This window comes from Alligator sinensis, unplaced genomic scaffold, assembly GCF_000455745.1.
Source record: "Alligator sinensis unplaced genomic scaffold, ASM45574v1 scaffold73_1, whole genome shotgun sequence".
In the NCBI taxonomy this organism is placed as follows: domain Eukaryota; kingdom Metazoa; phylum Chordata; order Crocodylia; family Alligatoridae; genus Alligator; species Alligator sinensis.
In genome coordinates, this window is record NW_005841838.1 from 3588394 (window position 1) to 3594820 (window position 6427).

Below are 6427 nucleotides of genomic sequence, written 5' to 3' on the forward strand. Positions count from 1 at the left end.
CAGGGAAACGCGTCCGGCCGTCGCGAGGGGTTGGCCCCTCCCCGGGCTGCGGGGCAGAGGGGAGGCGCCGCCGGGGCTGGGGGCCTCTGCCGGGCCCCCGGGCGGGACACGGGGCTTGTTGAAGCGGCAAAGCCTAGGGGAGGGAGCTCCGTCCCATCCCGTCCCGTGTGCCTGCATCTGGGGCTCGTGCAAGGCGGATTTCAGGGATAGCCTTTGGAGGTCCCATGGCACCAGAGCCAAGAAGGGGCCTGGCGGGGGAAACGCCAAGTCTGGGTCCCTGAAGGCAGTTTTCCTTAAGCGTTGCCGGGCATCGCTGCTATTCTGGTACCCGCCAGGGTGTTGGGGCTTGAAGTATGGAAATGGGAGGCTCCTCCCTAGCTTGCTCCTGTGGCGGTACAGCCGAGGGGAAACTTGGGGGCATCCGAACCGCAAGCCTCCAGGCTGGGGCCTGCAGGTAGGATGCCTGCCAGAAGACTTCGAAAATATCTGATGCCCTCGTGGGGGTGGAGGATGTTTGCCAGTTGTAGGGCCACTTACGGCTGTGGACTGACTCGCGGATTTGGACTTGGCTTCAAATATGACAAATTTCTTTAAAATAAAAACGAGCTGTGGAGCAGGCATTGCTGCAGAAAATAGGAGCAGGACAGCTCATGGCCAACCAACAGAAGCAATCCAGACACCAAAGAAAGTGCTCCTGAGCCTGTCGGAGGGGACAAGGCCCCCTGGATGGCCACCATGAAGACATCGTGCCAGAGGTACAGAAATGAAACGTCGAGAGCTGGAGGATGAAGACACCTACAGATGGGAAGGGCAAAGATAGTGGATGCAGCCGAGGATCCCCGAGGGCTACAGCGCTAAATTACTTAGCTGGCAGGTTTCAAACATTGTACATCGCACAACTATATCTGTTTTTAAGTGGTGTAGATCATTAGATTTATTTTAAAATGCACCTTTCTATAGCAATGATCTGAACAGTTCTTCTGGCCATGCCATACCTAAACTTCCCTTGCCTCAACTTGAGACCATTGCTCTTTGTTCTGTCATCTGCCATCCCTGAGCACAGTCTAGCTCAGGGAGGGGCAAAATACTCCCCACGGGCTAAATCCAGCCTACCAACTGGTTGTATCTGGCCCATGGGCAGGTGGCCATAAGCTGATGGGATCCAGCCAGGGGGCAGCCAGTGGCTCTGCTGGGTGGGCCAAGTTGTTTCTGCCGTGCTGGGCGCATGCTGGCATATGCTGCAGACATGGCTGGCAGGTTCTGGGTCAAGGTGGGGATTGGGGCTTGCTACGGCTCGGATTAGAGTGGGGTGCACATCACATCAGAGTGCTGCAGCTCTGGGTGGGGAATGGGGTGTGCTACACTTCTGGGAGAGAGCAAGAGAGTGAAAGAGAAAAGTATGGCCCTTGTTAAGACACCAAATCTCATTAAGTAGACCTTCAGCCAAAATAACTTCCCATCCCTGGTCTAGCTCCAACCTCTTTGAAACTACCCTTCACATAGTTGGAAACTGGTATTACATCCCCCCCTCGGTCTTCTGTTCTTGAGACTAAATATGCCTAGTTCCCTCAGTAGTCTCCTCAGAAGTCGTGTCTTATTCCCTAACCATTGTCATTGCCCTCCACTGGACTCTCCAATTTCCACATCTTTTCTGTAGTAGGGAGCCCAAACCTGGACACAGTACTCCAGATTTGGCCTCACCAGTGCTGAATAGTGAAGAATAATCAATTGCCTTGATCTTCTGGTAACACTCCTACTAACGCAGCCCAGTATGTCATTAGCCTTCTTCACAACAAGGGCATACTGTTGACTTTTATTCAGCTTATTGTCTAGTATAACCCCTAGGTCATTTTCTGCAGAATTGCTCCTTAACCAGTCAGTCCCCAATCTCTACTGGTACACAGGATTGTTCCATCCTAAGTGCAGGACCTTGTACTTACTGATCTTCATGAAGTTTCTGTTAGTTCAATTCTCCAATTTGTCTAAGTCTTGCTGATTCCTGACCCTACCCTTCAGCATATCTACTACTCCCCCCAGCTTTGTGTTATCCACAAACTCGCTGAGGGTGCACGCTGTTGCATCTTCCAGATCATTGATGACAATATTGAACAAAACTGGCCCCAGGACCAATTCCTAGAGCACTCCACTTGATACCAGCTGCCAACTACACAGACAGCCATTGATTACTAGTCCAATGATCCAGCCAGTTTTCTATCCACCATACAGTTTATTCTTCCAACCCATACTCCTTGGCTAGCTTGCAAGAATGTTGTGGGAGACCGCATCAAAAAACCTTGCTAAAAGTCCAGGTATATCATTTCCACTACTGTCCCCACATCCACAGAGCCAGTCTCATAACAGAAGGCAATCAGGCTTGACTTGCCTTTGGTGAATCCATGCTGACTGTTCCTGATCATCTTCTTCTCCAAGTGCTTAGAAATGGATTCCTTGAGGACCTACTCCATAATTTTTCCAGGAACCGAGGTGAGGCTAACCAATCTGTAGTTCCCTAGATCCTCCTTCTTCCCTTTGTTTAAAGATGGGCAATATGTTTGCCCTTTTCCTGGGACTTCTCCCAGCCACCAAGAACTTTCCAAGATGATGATCAGCAGCTCTGCAGTCACATCAGCCAACTCCCTCCACATCATCTCATGTACATGTCCAGCTTTTTTGTATGGTTCCGTAACATGTTCTTTCACCACTGATGGCTGCTCATCTTCCCAAATTATGTTGCCAATTGCAGTAGTCTGGAAGTTGACCTTGCCTGTGAAGACTCGGGTAAAGAAAGCACTGCATCATCTGTCACTAGGTTACCTCCATCATTCAGTAACAGACCTACGCTTTCCCTGATCTTCCTTTTGTTGCTGACATACTTGTAGAAACCCTTCTTGTTACCCTTCATATCCCTTGTTAGCTGCAACTCCAATTGTGCTTTGGCCTTCCTGGCTTCATCCCTGCATGCCATACTCTTATACTCCTCTGTAGTCATTTGTCCAAGTTTCCACTTCTTGCAAGCCTCCTTTTTGTGTTTTAGCTCATTGAAGAGTTCCCTGCTAAGCCAAGCTGGTCTTCTGCCAAACTTGTTAGTGTTTCTGCACATCAGGATGGTTCATTCCTGCACCCTCAATAAGGTTTCTTAAAAAATATAACCAGCTTTCCTGGACTCCTCTCCCCCTCAAATTGGTTTCCCAGTGGATCCTGCCTGTGTAAGTTGAAGTCTGCTTTTCTGAAGTCCAGGGTCCTTGCTCTGCTGCTCACCTTCCTTTCTTTCCTCAGGATCATGAGCTCAATCATCTCATGGTTTCTGCTACCTAAGTTGCCATCCACTTCTGCTTTCCCCACCAGACCTTTCCTGTTTACAAAGAGCAGGTCAAGAAGAGTGTACAGCCTCTGGTTGGCCTCTCCAACACTTGAACCAAGAAGCTTTCCCCAACACTCTCTGAAAACTTCCTGGATTGCTTGTGCACTGCTGTATTGCCCTCCCAGCAGACGTCAGGGTGATTGAAGTCCCCGATGAGAACCAGAGTCTGTGACTGGGAAACTTATGCTAGCTGTCTGAAGAAAGCCTCATCCACCATTCTCCTGGTCTGGTGGTCTATAGCAGATGCTCACCATGTCATCACTCTTGTTGCTCTTCCCTCTAACCCTAACCCAGGGACTTTCAACAGATCCATCTCCAGTTTCATACTGGAGTTCTGAGCAACCATACCATTCTTTTACATAAAGAGGAACTTATTTTTCTCTTTTCCCCTGCCTATCTTTCCTGAACAATTTATACCCATCTGTGGCAGTACTTCAGTTTTGCAAGCTATCCCACCAATCTGTTATTCTGATTACGTCATTGTTCCATGACTATGCAAGGACTTCCAGTTCTTGTTGCCCAGGCTCCATGCATTCATTTACAGACACCTAAAGTAACTAGCTGATTGCCCTACTTTCTCAGGAAGAATGAAAAGACCTCCCCTGTTGTCCCTTCCTGCTTCTGTTTTACCAGTTAGAGAGACACTAGATATGAAAGTAAGAAATTATGCACTTGAGCTACTTCTAGAAAGGCAGATAGGTAGGGAAAATGCATCAGAAACTTAGGGGCTTTCAGGGAGAGAGGTTGATGTTTTTAGTTAGATAAGTTACGCAAGAGTTCATATCTATTATACTGTGAATCTAGTTCATTATAATTAGTAGATAAGCTGAATAAAAAGTAACTTGGGGTGCATCTACATGGGACCCTTTACTCAAGATTAGAGCAAATTACTGCACAGTAAGCATCACTGTCTATGTGTGCAGACAATGCACAGTAACTTGCTTTAATTGTGAGTAAATTTGCTACCTGTAAATACAAATAGCAAATTTACTCAGGAGTAGTTATGGCACATGTAGACAGCTGACTGGGAGCAAATGTGTTCCTGGTCAGCCAGGCAGCAGGAAGTGGAAGATAGCTCCCTGCCCCCAGGAGCTGCCTGCTGCCAGGGCGGGCTCTGCCACTGAAGCACGGACAATGTCCCCCTGCCCTGGCAGCAGGGAGCTCCCAATCTCCCAGCCTCAGCTCCACAACCACGGAGCTGGGACTGGAAGATTTTAATATCCCAGCCCTGGCTCTTCAGTCACAGAGCCGGGGCTGGGATCTCCCTGTTGGGATGCCTGCCAACTCCTTAAGAACCCTGGGGTGTAAACAGTCAGGGCTAGCTGACTTGAAAGTGTCCAGCTTCTCAAGGTGTTCCTTCACATGGTCAACATTGATGTAAGGTAAAAATTCTCCTTCACCCTGGCTATCCCATACCGTATCGATCAGGGCTGTCCCTGGAGCTGGTGAAAAACTGACACAAAATACACATTAAGCAGGTTGGCTTTTTCCTGGGCATCGGTTGTCAGTTATCCTTTTTGGTTTAGCAGGGGTCTAGTGTTACCCTTGATTTTCCTCCGGCTCCCCACATATCTAAAAAAGGACTCTTTATTGTCTTTGATGCGTGTAGCCAGTTGGAGTTCAGTCACAGCCTTGGCTTTCCTGGTTTGCTTCCTACAGGTCCAGACCAGTGCAGCAGTATATTCCTCCTTTGAGGTGGTTCCAGTCTTCTATCCTTTATAGGTCTTTTTTAGACACAGGAAGTACACAAGTTTCCTGCAGATCTGAGAGGGCTGCCGTGCCCTTTTGCTGCCTTTCTTCCAAGATGGGATAGACATTGCTTGTGCTTCCAGGATCGCTCCCTTAAGGAGCAACCATTCATCCTGAACTCCCCTCCCCTTCGAGTTGTGGTCCCTTAGGGCCTCGCCAACTAGCTTCCTGAAACTTGTCGAAGTCATCTTTCCTGAAGTCAAGGACTTCAGCATTGCTGACTGACTTGCCAGCTTTACAGTAGATAGTGAAAGTGATCAGCTCATGGTCGCTGTCTCCCAGCTTCCCTTCAATCATTAGGTTGCTGAGTAGATCATCCCCCATTGCCAGTACCAGGTCAAGCAGCACTTTGCCTCTTGTTGGTCCATAAATTTCTTGGGTTAGATAGAGCTCATCCATGCACATGAAAAACTTTGCGACCATTTGGATTTGGCTGAGTGCTCTTCCCACGAGATGTCTGGGTAGTTGAAGTCTCCCATGACAACCATGCACCTGGAGCATGCAGCCTCAGCCAGTTCCTTGGCAAACTCCTGGTCAAGCTCTTGATCCTGATTTAGGAGGTCTGTAGTAGACTCCTACCATTGTGTCCCTGGTGGCATGTTCACCACGGATTTTAACCCAGAGAGTCTCCAGTCGTCCACCCTGGATGTCAGTGTCAGCTTGCAGGGACATGTAGCTTTCCTTGACATGGAGAGCTTCACCCCACCCCTTTTGTCTACACAATCTCTTCTGTACAAGGTATAGCCATCTATACCTGTGGCCCAGTCATAGGTGGAGTCCCACCAGGTCTCTGTTATCCCTATGAGATCGTAGTCATTCTTGTTTAGCAGGAGGACCTGTTCCTCCTGTTTTATTCCCCAAACTCCTGGCATTGGTGTACAGGCACGTAAGTGTCCCACTGGAGGCCCTAGTCCTCCCTACACATCTTTCTGGGGCTGGGGTAGGGGTGGGTTCCCTTGAGTGCCTTAGCTTGCTGAATTTGCAAAAGCCCCCAGGGCTGGCCAGGAGCCTCCCCAGGGCCCAGGCCCCCTGGCCTGAAAGCTGCAGGAGCTTCTGAAGCAGAAAAGCAACCTCGGCTCTGCTGTAGCTCCTGGCTGCTAGGCCCCTGTGGGGTGGTGGGGCTGGGCCATCCCTCCAGGGTGGTGGCAACCTCTGGAGCGCCTGTTTGGGGGGGGGGGGGGGGGGGGGCAGGTCTTTGCTGCCCCAAGCCTCAGGCACACAATGCAAGTTCTGCACTACTTCCTTGGGCTTCCTGCATCCTGGGCCACATCCCCACCTACTCGTGCCACCCCCAGTGGCTCCACAAGCCCCCGCACT